We start from the raw sequence: 13,088 nt of genomic DNA, 5'->3' as shown, positions 1-13,088 counted from the left end.
CAGCTCTCTCAGCAAGATGCACTGTCGATTGCTATAAACGGGAAAAAAATTTCCCTTCTGTCCCGCCTTTGACCATGAGCACTCCCAACCTCGGAATTACTTGCGCCTCTAAACCGTCATAGAAATACCGTGCATTCACCGGTTGTGTCACTGGAGTTTTCGAGTATCTCTGCGACCTCATTCCCATCCCGACTTCCAGTTGGATCTTCGCGACTGCGCCACTCAATTCCTCTGATTCTGGGGCTGGAAATTGGGACTATGTGGCAGCGTTGGTTACTGCCTTGTGTGGGGAAACTGGTGAAATAGCCGATGTTAAACTGCATTACTATTGAAGCATACATTTCAACAACACCTGCACTGTCCCCGGAGTTTTTGATGTTTTCGAGAAATCTATTTATCTCAGCCAACAGCATAGAAATAATGGAATCACCACAGCCACTGGGGGAACCGATATTAAACGGTCAGCCCATTCTGAGTTCCCACATTTCTGCCACTGTTCGCTCATCACTGATATTGTGCATTTGGTGCGCTGCCTAACATTTCCTATGATACAGTACTTACTGCATGGTGCTCGTGTGCGCGTCTGTGGGACGCCGTGATCGTATAGTGGTTAGTACTCTGCGTTGTGGCCGCAGTAACCTCGGTTCGAATCCGAGTCACGGCACTAATTGCTCTATCTGCCCCAGTTTTTGAAAAACACGAAGGAATCAGTTGTTTTCACATGGTAATTTTCTCCAAAGGTGATTATCTTTTCCCTTCAAATTCTGCTCGCTCACATCTCTGTGTTTCATATGTCCGAATTCAAATCCACCCGTTCTCAGAGATTTCTCTCCCCCCTTCGATCACTAACCGAACTTTCCGTCCCACACCCCCATTTCATTAATTTAGAGATGTCAGTGTTCGACTATGGTGTACAAAGTTAAAAATCACACAACACCAGGTTACAGTCTAACAGGTTTAACTGGGCACTAGTTTTGGGAGCGCTGCTCTTTCATCGTGTAGTTGTGGAGTCATTTCCTATTTCATTAAGGCACTGCAGAATCAAACACTGACTCGCACATTGATACTCTTCACTCTGTGCTGCTGCAGTCACTGTTGCTGGGTGAACGTGCCCCAACCCCACCATAGGGACCTGCAGACCAGTTGCTTCATTTGCTTACCACTGTTGTGAGGCCAATCCTCAGGTAGCAGCTTTTACTGATATGGACTTGCGATTATTGGGAGTCAAGCTCAGGAAAATGACACAAGACAATATCGAGGAAAAGTGACTTCATTGAGAAAGATTAGTTTCATGGGTTTTCTGCAATGGCTGAGCACTATTACCACTAGACTGTTAATTCAGAAAATAAGCAAACGAACCAGGGACCCGGGTTTGACTCCAACCATGCCAGGTGTTAGAATTGAGATTCAATAAATATCTGGAATTACGAATCTAATAACACCTACGAATCCATGGTCAATTGTTGAAAAAACAAAACCATCGGGTTCACTGACGTCCTTTGAGGAAGGAACCTGCCATTCTTACCTGGTCGGGCCTCAATGTGACTCCAGACTCACTGCAATACAGTTGAGTGTCAACTGCCCACTGTGCAATTAGGGATCACAATCAATACTGCCGAGCCAGCGACGCCCTCATACTGTAACAGAATAGAAAAAAAAGTTAATTCGGCTCCAGCTAGATTACTGTGTGCAGTTCTGCAATTCACAGTATAGCAATGATGTGATCGCACTGGGAACGTTGCAGGAGAGATTCAATGGGATATTGTCTGGGCTGAAGAGTTTCAGTTATGTCGAGAGATTGGACAGACTGGGGTTGTTTGTCGCTGAGCAGAAGAGATTGGAGAAGATATGACTGAGATGTACAAAATAATGAGGGATTTGGATAATATAGACTGAAAAAAACGTTTGTTATTGATGGAGGGATCGAACACTGGGGCCAAGAGATTTCGGGAAAAGGCAGAAGGTTTTGGGTAGATGTGCGGAAAGAGTCAGAGAGGTGGAGACCCTACCGACCTGAAAAAATTGAGATGTTAATTTGTGATGCCAAAACATATAAGACTATAGGCTAAACAATGAAAAACTTGATTCAGGTCGTTAAGCAGTTGTGTTGGACAAGTGCAGCCACAACAGGCTAAAGGGCTTCCTTCGATGTTTTTGTCCTCCACAGTATCGTGGTTCGTGTCCCCTCCTGTCACAGGGCTCAATTCTCCGCTGGGGGCACCGTGAAAGTTTTAAACCTGTAGCTCTGTTCCCCAGTGAAGGTTATTAATGCCTGGCCTTCCATTCTCGATTGGATATGTCACAGGAAGGACAGTGCTGTCTAAATCAGCTGGGGAAGGACTGCAGCCCCTGGGGCAGAGAGCGTCAGTGAAAGTGCAAGCACGTAATTTCTGTAAACTGCACATTGTGTTTGTGTTGCAATGAAAACCATTATATAGAGTTGTTCCTGACTGATATGTTTACTTAAAGCAGGAATCTGAGTAAGACAAAAGAGTAAACTCACTCAGATCCGAGTGCAGAAACATTTCCGGCAGCACTAATCAGGATGTACAGCGTAGAACCGCGTTTGAATGCATTGAATTCGGGTTGACGGGGGCCGCTTGCTTTCACTAGGCGGACTTACCAGTGTGTAAAGCCATTACACATGATACAGATAGTGTTCAATGTGATGGTACATTTGCTCAGTGGGTCGCACTGCTGTTAAGTCTATAGGTTAGGTGGATTGGCAATGCTACATTGCGCCGATGTGTCCAGGGGGAGTGAATTCAGTAAGTTAAGTGAATTAGCCATGGGTAACGCAGTGATAAGGTCAGCAGTCACACGATGCCAGGTTTTATTGCAGCAGGTTTATTTAAAATTACAAGCCAGAGGCCTGCAGTGATAGAGAGGGGAGCTAGGTCTGGTTGAGATGCTGTTCAGAGTGTCCCGACAGACTCGATTGGCTGAATTGGACTTTCTGCCTTGTAGAGAATCTGTGATTCTATCAGAGAGGACACTGCCAGCTTTTACTGGGGAGCTAAGGCATTAGAGATGATGCTGACGGCGTTTAGTGGGGATGACATTTTAGTTATTTGTGTTTTGGAAAACTTGAAACTGAACCAAGGAAAACCGAATGCAAGTTTTCCAGGGTATGTGAGGTTTGGAGAGAGTAAATAGGTGGTAAATTCACTATTTCAAGTTCGTATATTTCTGAACGTCAGGCTTTCAAAACCATCGATGTAGGACAAAGAAATGATGGGAGCAGAATTTCTGTCACTCAGAGAATCCGTTTCCAAAATATTTGGAAAGGCACATTTAGAGACACACAAGCAGTGAGTTTTTCCAGGAGAGAGACAACCTGTGGCTCGGTAAAAGTGTAAAAGTGGGATGTGGGGGTGGAAGGTGCGAGGAAACAATGTCTAATTTGGACGACTTCAGATATAAAGAAATATCGCAAACGTATGCAGCTGAATAAGATTCAGCAAAAAAAAACCTCAGAGTTTTGAAAGATTTCTATTAATATTTCACATGCAGCATTACAAATGGAACTGAGCAGATTTTGTATATTATCAAGGAAAGAAATTCCATAATGAATAGGAAGTGACCCGTTTCTTAGAGATCGATTTCGTGCTTTAATCCCATGGTTTAAAGGTGGGACGACAATCGCCATGATGTTGGGTTCATTTGATACCCACTGAAATCTGCCAACGTAACTGAGCATCAAAACTGGCATCTTGTTTTGTAATTTCGCCTTCTGTTTTCTCATCAATATTTTCTTTAAGCTGGAATGAATTCGGAGCAAAATTCAATACAACATTAAACATTTCAATCATGTAAATGCAATTCACTTCCGATCATTCCAATGAACAAAGTGAAGTTGCAGCAAAATTAATAATATGAAACGAACAACACCGCATTTCCGGGAATTTTACCCACTTCAGGTTCATCCATTTGAGAAAGTCCATCGATCTAAAACATCACCTTCACTTCTCTCTCCGTAGATACTTCTTCACGTGAGAGAGAAACTGTCTGAAGAAATTATGCGTCAAGACTAAATGTATGAATGTGACGGGAATTACATGTTTGCTGGTTCATTCTGAGACAGTACCGACTCGGAATAAATCAAGGACAGGGTATTCCTTCCAAGGACGAGGTCAATTCCTTGGATTTTGCTGATATTATTATTCCGCTGAAAGAAGAAACATAATGGTGTGAATTCGATTCTGCTCAGGGAATTTCTTCTCCCCGAGGTGCACCATATGTAATCTTGATGTGGTTATATGTGAGCCCCTTTTCCATGGACTTAAGTGGCCCAGAGTTTAACGCGTCAGGTTGCTCTTTCATTGTGCATGTGTGGATTTGAATCCTACTCTGGCTGTTACTTCTGTCAAACGCAGCTGTGGTTTCCCTTTGTACATCGCATTATTAGGATACACTGGATGGAGAATCTTGCTCTTGTCCTTCATTGCATTGGAGATTTGTGATAAATTGATACCTCATCAAAGTCGAAATAAAGCAATTTGATTCTGTTGTAAGTTAAATTGGGATAATGAAAAGGAGTGCAAACGTTTCTTTCCTCCTTTCATTCCATCTTGACTTTCTATAAATTTACTTCGAATGAAAGTGAAACAAATATGGAGAGATTGGGTGCAATAGTTTATCCAGTGGGATTGTGAATTTTAATGTAACATTCCACACAACTTTCTGATCAGTATTTCAAACAGTCAATTGGAATTGGAACCACAGAAAACTTTTCCAATGAAACAAAACGTTCATTCTTTCACAACCTTTTGCTGTGTGAATCATACCGCGATCCATCATCCAGCATGACGCCAATTTGGCAACAATATTAGATCCACCAATTTTCTTTAGCAAACACAACTTCTGCACATACCCATCTGCGGTGTGCCCAGTGCCATTTGTTGTCTCCAGGCCACAGCACATTTCTTGTTCATGAGGTTATGAGCCTAGTTCCTAATCTGTCTGATCAGTTTGGAAACATTTTCTATCACTTCATCCCATCCCCTCAAAATTCTAAATTTATCGATAAAGTAAGGAGTTAGACCAAATGATGTAAGATTGGAAGTAGGCCATTCAGCCCATCGAGTCAACTCCACCATTCAATGAACTCATGGCTGATCTGATAATCCTCAACTCCATTCTTCTGCATTGCCTCGACAAAGCTTCATCGTCTTTCCCGTTAAATATCTGTCTGCCACAGTTTGAAAATACACAGCAACTCAGCCTCAACAACAGTTTTGGTAAGGGGTTCCACGTATTCACTGGCCCCTGAGCAAAGAAATTACTCCCCATTTCTGAATTAATTTGGCAATACCTAATTCTGAGTTTATGTCCTCTGGTGCTCCCCTTATACCAGAGTAAACCACATGCCAGTAACTACCCTGTCAAGTTCCCATGAATATTGAACGTGTATAAATGTTATTACGTGATTATAGAGCTGCACTCAGCGTCCTTTGTTTCAAGGAGAATAATCCCAGCCTAACCAATCATCCCACAAAGCTCCATTTTCTCCTGTGTTGACAACATGTTCATTAATCTCTGCTGTCCCCTGCAGCGTCCTTACATATTATTAAGGCACGTGGAGACATTTATGCAAAGAAACCATTGAAATTTCAAGCACAGACGGGAATTGAAACTTGAAATCAGACAGCGACTGGAATCAGATTGGTCCACACAAGGACGAAATAGAATAATGATAACTCTGACAAATGAGGATCTAATCATATCCCACTGACATTCAATGGCTTTACTGTAACCAAATTATCCAATGTAATAGTCCACAGAGCTAGTATTTAGAAAAATAAACAGATAGAAACTGGCTATATAAACAATTTGCCAACAAAAACATGTCCTTTGGTAGACATTTTTTGATTATAAACTCAGCTTGTGTCTCCGTGAATCTTAAATCGTTTGCAAGGCACAAATGAGACGTGGAACATAACTCTCTCCATTTGCCTCGATAGGTGTAACTTCAGTAACACTTAAGGAACTGGACACGGTCCACGGCAATGCAGTCACTTGATTGTACCCTCGTCAATACCTGCAATATTCATTCTCTTCACCGCTTAGGCACACTTGCAACAGGGTGCACCAACTACAGGATGCACTGGAGTAATTCATGTGGGCATATTTGACAGAACCTTCAAAGCTCAATAGCTGTACTGACCAAAAGGACAAGATTGGAGGTTGCAACGAAACACCACCATTTTCAAGTTCCCCTCCAAGGCCCATAGCACTCTGATCTGGAAAGGAATCAGTGATAAACTCATTGGTGAAACAGTATTGATGGGCAAATTTGCATACTTCTGCTTTCCATGTTTTATCTTACAATTAAAAAAAAATGTTTATGTGGTGACTTGACTTGTGCTCAGTCCTTTAGCTGTTCCCTAAACTGGTAGCTGCTAAAGTGGTCAACAATAGAAAATATCCGAAAACGCTCCCAATCAACTGATTCCCCTCAAGATTAGAGTGGTGTTGGAGAAGCACAGCAGGTCCGGCAGCATCTGATGAGCATGAAAAATGAACATTACAGGCAAAAGCCCTTCATCAGGAATGGGACTGGGAGCATATTGGTTGGAGAGATAAATGGGAGTGGGGCGGGGCTGGGGAGAAGGTAGCTGCGAGTGCAGTAAGTGGATAGAGGTGGAGGGTGAACATGATATTTCAAGGAAGAGGTGTAGTGAAAAGGTGGGAATGAAGATGCACAGGTGTGACAGGTCAGGAGGACGGTGATGAGCTGGAAGTTTGGAATTGGGGTAAGGTAGGGGGAGGGGAAATGAGGAAACTGGTGAAGTCCCAATTGATGCCCTGGGTTTGAAGGGTCCCGAGGCGGAAGATGAGGAGGCCCAATGGAGGAGGCCCAAGATCTCCATGTGCTCGGGAGAGTGGGAGGGGGAGTTGAAATGTTTGGCCATGAGGGCACTGGGATTGATTCTTGTGGGTGTCCTGGCGATATTCTCTGAAGTGCTCTATGAGAAGACATCCGGTCTCCCCAATTTAGAGTAGACCGCATCGGGAGCAACGGACACAAGAAATGACATGTGTGGAAGTGCAGGTGAAACTTTGATGGATGTGTAAACTTCCATTGGAGCCTTGGACAGAGATAAAGGGTAGATGTGGGTGCAGGTTTTGCAATTCCTGCGGTGGCAGAGGAAGGTGCCGGGAGGGAAGAGTTGGACATTGCAGGGCGTGGACTTGACTAGGTTGTCACAGAGCGAATGGTCTTGGTGGAAAGTGGATAGGGCTGGGGAGGAGAACCTATCCCTGGTGATGGGATCCGTTTTGAGTTGGCGAAACTGTCAGCGGATGATGTGATTTATGCAGAAGTTGGTGGGATAGAAGATGAGGACATGGGGGTTCTGTCTTGTTGTGGTTGGAGGTTTGGGGTTCATGGGTGGAGTACGGAACATGGATGAGGTGCGTTGGAGGGCATCTTCAACCACACAGATTGGGAAGTTCCGGTCTTTAAAGAAGGAGGCCATCTGGTATGTTCTGTGGTGGAACTTGTCCTTTGGGAGCAGAGGGTAAAAACAATGATTGCAGATGCTGGAAAGCAGAGTTGAGATTAGAGCGGTGCTGGAAAAGCACAACAGTTCAGGCAGAATCCGAGGAGCCGAAAAATCGAAGTTTCGGGCAAACGCCCTTCATCAGGAATACAGGCAGAGAACCTGAAGGGTGGAGAGATAAATGAGAGTAGGGTGGGGGTGAAGAGAAAGTAGCATAGAGTACAGAACACACCAGATGGTCTCCTTGTTTAGAGACCGCAATTTCCCTTCGCATGTGGTTAAAGATGCCCTCCAATGCATCTTGTCCACATCCTGAACCTCCGCCCTCAGACCCAACTCCTCCAACAATAACAAGGACAGAACCGACATGGTGCTCACCTTCCACCCTACCAACCTTCGCAGAAACCAAATCATCCGCCAACATTTCCACCACCTCCAAACGGACCCCACCACCAGGGATATATTTCCCTCCCTATCCCATTTCACCTTCCACAAAGACCGTTCCCTCCGTGACTATCTGGTCAGGTCCACGCCCCCCAACAACCCATCCTCCCGTCCTGGCACATTCCCCTGCCACCGCAATAATTGCAAAATCTGCGTCCACACCTTCTCCCTGGCCTCCATCCATGGCCCCAAAGGAGCCTTCCACAGGCATCAAAGTTTTACCTGCACAGCCACCAATATAATTATCGTATCCGTTGCTCCCGATGTGGTCTACTCTACAGTAGGGAGACAGGACGCCTCCGAGCAGAGCACTTTATGGAACATCTCTGGGCCACACGCACCAAGCAACCACACTGCCCAGTGGCCCAATATTTCAACTCCCCTTCTAACTGAGCTGAGGGCATGAAGCTCCTCGGCTTCCTACACCGCCACTCCCTCACAACCGATGCCTGGAGGAAGAACACCTCATCTTCTGCCTCAGAACACTGCAACCCCAGGGCATCAATGTAGACTTGACCAGTTTACTCATTTACCGTTCCCCCACCTCACCCCAGCTCCAAACTTCCAGCTCAGCAATGTCCCCATGACTTGTCTTACCTGCCTATCTTCCTTTCCACCGATCCACTCCACCTTCCTCCCTGACCCATTACATTCATCACCTCTCCCACTCACCTATTGTACTCTATGCTACTTTCTCCGCACCCCAAACCTCCTCTCATTTATCTCTCCAGCCTTCAGGCTCTCTGACTGTATTCCTGACGAAGGGCTTTAGCCCAAAACGTCGATTTTACTGCTCCTCGGATGCTTCCTGAAACGCTGTGCTTCTCCTTTGGGAGCAGATGCGATGGAGGTGGAGGAATTGGGAATATAGGATCACATTTGTGCAAGAGACGGGGTGGGAGGAGCTATAATCCAGACAGCTGTGGGAGTCAGTGAGTTTGTAAAAAGTGTCAGCAACACTGAACTTGAAAGATATATTTCCCTCGCCACCCCTATCCACTTTTCACTAAGACTGTTTCCTGCACGACTACCTAGTCAAGTCCACGCCCTCCAATGACCCACCCTCCCCTCCCGGCACCTTCCCTTGCCACCACAGGAATTGCAAAACCTGCACCCACATCTTCCCCATCACATCCTTCCAATAGATCCTTCCACATCCATCAAATGTGAATCTGCACTGCCACACATGTCATTTATTGCATCGGTTGGTCTCCTCTACATTGGGGCCAACAGACACCTTCTCGCAGAGCACTTCAGCGAACATTTCCAACACACCTGCAACATTCAACCTCAACTCCCCATGACCAAACACGTCAACTCCCTCCCTCCCCCCCCCCCCCCCCCCCCACTTTCCCATGGACATGCAGTTCCTGCGCATCCTCCACCGCCATTCCGTCAACACCTGATGCCTCATCTTCCACCTTGGGATGTTCAACCCCAGGGCATCAATGTGGTCTTCACCAGCTTCCTTATGTCTCCACGCCCACCTTATCCGAGTTCCAACCTTCTAGATTGGCACCATCCTATTGACCTGTCCCATCTATCTATCTTACTTCCCACCTATCCGCTCCACCCTCTCCTCCGACCTATCACCTTTAACCCCATCTCTATCCACCTATTGCACTTCAGCTAAATTCTTCCCAGACCCAGTCCTCCCGTTTATCTCTGCACCCTCGAGGCTTGCAGCTTTATTCCTGATGAAGGGCTTTTGACCGAAACGTCATTTTTTTCTGCAACCCGGATGCTGCCTGACCTGCTGTGCTTCTTCAGCACCACTCTAATATTGATTCTGATTCCCAAAATCTGCAGAACGTACTTCCGTCCAAATGATTCCCCTGTCCATTGAACTTTAGCGATCGTGAATTCCCACTCCATGATCTCTTCGTCCGTCTCACCACACAGAATACTCACTGTTATTGTTTCTTCTCCCAAAATTCATTAACTTTCATTGATCTGGATTCAAATCTATTCAGCATTTTACCTTTCTACCTGATTGATACATCCCTGCAGTCTCTGGCATTCTTCACCATAATCAATTATTGCATTATCAGCAAAGTTCTAAACCAGGGCTCCTACAACTAAGTCTAAATCACTGATCTACATCAGAAAACAGTGGAACTCCACTGGAAACACGGATGCGAACAGGTTTCATTGCTGGTTGGGATTAACGGCTGCACTAACAGCAGAATCGAACTTCTGTTGTCATTTGTAAACTTGCTGGTGACTCTGCCAGTTGGTCTTCTGAGGGATCACTTCTCACATATGGGAGTGGTGAATGACTTATGCGCACTGTGACTGAGTAAGTGAGTTTACACCTCAGCGCGCAATTGAATCCCTTCCTGCCGTCACCCGATGGCCCTGACTTCTTGGCGCTGTGGGTATCCTTGTGTCTAATCAGTTGAATTCGAGTCCACACAAACACGATTCCCCCTTCGCCTGTTGTCCATGCATTTTTATTCTTCCTTAATCTCCCACGGAATGTGGCTATCATTGGTCTGAAGAGCATTCATTGTTCATTCTAATTCACCTCGAACTGAGTCAGAGGGCATTCATGGCTGAACCACATTGTTGTGGGTCTGGAGTCACATGTTGACAGGACTGTTGACAGTCGGCAGATTTCCCTTTCGAAGGGACATGAATGAATACGTTTTTAGCAATATAAAGTTGTTGTCTCTGTTCCTGAGATTGGGTTTATTTTCCAGATTTTATTCATCGAATTTAACGAACAGCAGCCACATTCCAGTCTTCAAAGATTACTAGCCCAATAGATCACCGCTGCACTAACAACTCCCTGCTGCATTTCTCCATTCAAAGAATGATATTGTCAATTCAGATTATCCCAGATGGAGCGAGAATAGGACGCGTTTCTGTGTGGAATGGAAGCAATGTACGCTGGATTGGAGTGTTTACTGGAGCAAGAGACTGATGTGGGGACGATGTGAGCAAAAGCAGTTCTTACTGTCAAAGTAACAAAATACTACTTTGTTAAGGAAAATCTCTTAGAACGCTTTTAACACATCGACCTCTCACTTGAAGCTCCAGCACGCTTCCTCTGAGTCAATTGACCAGAAGCACTCCCAGCCTCAGCATTTCACGCTCTTGGATAAGTCGACAAAGTCTTTTCCCTGGGGTCGCGAGTCCAGAATGCGAGGGCATAGATTTAGATTGAGAAGGAAAAGATATAAAAGAGACCTCAGGGGTAACTGTTTCATACACAGGGTAGTGCATGTATGGATTAAGCTGCCATAGGAAGTGGTGGAGGCTGGCACAATTGCAAAATTTCAATGGCATTTGGATGGGTATATGAATAGGAAGGGTTTGAAGGGATATGGGCTGGGTGACAGGTGGGACTAGATTGGGTTGGGATATCTGGTCGGCATGGACCAAATAGTCTGCTTCCATACTGTATATCTCTATGACTCTATGACTCCATGAAGGCGCCTTTACCAATCATGTCACTGGTGCCACAGAATAGCTTCACATGCTCATTTCCACCCCCACTTCCAGTTTGGTATTCGCGGCTGCGCCACGAAGTTTGCCTGATTCCGGTTCTAGGGACGAGGGTTATGTGACTGACTGCAGCAATGGGTGCTTCCTTGTGTGGGGAAGTTGGTGAAGAAACTGTTATTAACACAATGTTAATAACACATTGTTATTGAAACATAAATTACACCAATATCCCGCCATATCCCCTGAACCTTTTGTTTTCGAGAAATCTATCAAACTCAGTCTTCAACACGCAGTCCTCGATGAAACCACCACAGCGTCTGGTGATATCGAATTTAAAGATTCAGCTAATTCTGAATTCCCACATATCTGCTATTGCGCACCTAATATTCCTGTTGTGCATCTGCTACTCTTCCAAACAACTCCTCTGTCACTGTAGTTATTGCTGTTTTTAAATGCGTGTCTCTGCATGACTCAGTGATGGTTTGAATGTTAAAATATTCTGCATTGTGGCCGCAGGAAGCTCGTTCGAATCCGAGCCACTGCATTTTACTCCTTGTGACTCATGCTGAATAAACACAGAAAGGAATTCGTTGATTTTACATGAAAGCATTCTCAGGGATTATGATTTTTCCCATCAAACCCCTCTCTCTCTCACATCTCTGCGAGTCATATATCAGGATTGAGACTCACCCATTCTCGGAGAATTCCCTCCCTCCCGCAATCACTTAACTCCTTTAAGCTCCCCCTCCCATTTCCCTTACAATCACTTTCACATTCACCTCCTTCAGTCTGTGCTGCTGCGCTCACTGTTGCTGGGTGACCATGCCCAAGTTTCACCATCGGGACCTTCAAACCAATTGATCCATTTTGATACCGCGGTTGTGAGATCAATCCTCATGTCGCAGCTTTTACTGACATGGATCAGCGATTATTGAAACATCAGGCTCAGGAAAAGGGCACAGGACAGCATTGAGGAAAAGAAACTTTATTCACAAAAACATCTGTTTCTGTGGACTTTCGCATCATTTATTTTACTTGTTCATTCAGCTCTCGCGAGACTGTTGTGTGTAGTTATGCAATTCGCATTATAGCAGGGATGTGACAGCGCTGGAAACGATGCAGGGGAGATTCGCCAGGATATTGTCTGGGCTGAAGAAGAGAGATTGGACAAGCTGGAGTTGTTTTTCTTAGAGCAGAGGAGATTGGGGTGTCGGCATGATTAAGATGTACAAAGCACTGAGAGATATGAATAGCATAGACTGAAATAAATGTTTTACTTTGATGGAGCTTTCGATCACGGGGGACCACCGATTTAAGGTCAGAGGCGGAAAGATTATAGCAAATGCATGGAAAAACGTTTTCAAACAATGGGTGGTTGAAATCTGGAACACAGTGTATGCAAGACTCGAAGAGGCAAAAATCCACATAACTTTCCAAAGTATTCAGATGTGAATTTGTGATGCCAAGACATACAAGGCTATGGGTCAAGTGACATTAAAAAGGAGTTAGGATAGTTACGCGATTCTTATTGAGCAATACAGATACTCCGTTCTAAGTACAGGTTATTAATAGCTGTCCTTCCATTCTCGAAGGGATATGTCACAGGAAGAACTGTGCTGTCTGAATCAGCGTGGGGGAGTACTACTGCTCCCGGGGAGACAGACTGACAGTGACAGTGTAAGCACGTGA

The 13,088-nt window shown here is 45.0% G+C and overlaps 1 non-coding gene across 1 annotated transcript; it reads left to right on the top strand.

Moving 5' to 3' along the window:
- The first annotated feature begins 592 nt into the window (after window positions 1-592).
- trnah-gug (transfer RNA histidin (anticodon GUG)) lies at window positions 593-664 on the top strand. The gene has a single exon. It is a non-coding gene; the product is annotated as a tRNA-His (tRNA).
- Window positions 665-13,088: the final 12,424 nt, after the last annotated feature.

This window comes from Chiloscyllium plagiosum, unplaced genomic scaffold, assembly GCF_037043375.1.
Source record: "Chiloscyllium plagiosum isolate Xiang-an unplaced genomic scaffold, Cpla_swu_hap1 HiC_scaffold_33, whole genome shotgun sequence".
Taxonomy (NCBI): domain Eukaryota; kingdom Metazoa; phylum Chordata; class Chondrichthyes; order Orectolobiformes; family Hemiscylliidae; genus Chiloscyllium; species Chiloscyllium plagiosum.
Note: the sequence above shows the minus strand (reverse complement) of the source record. Positions and strands in the feature narration are given on the sequence as shown.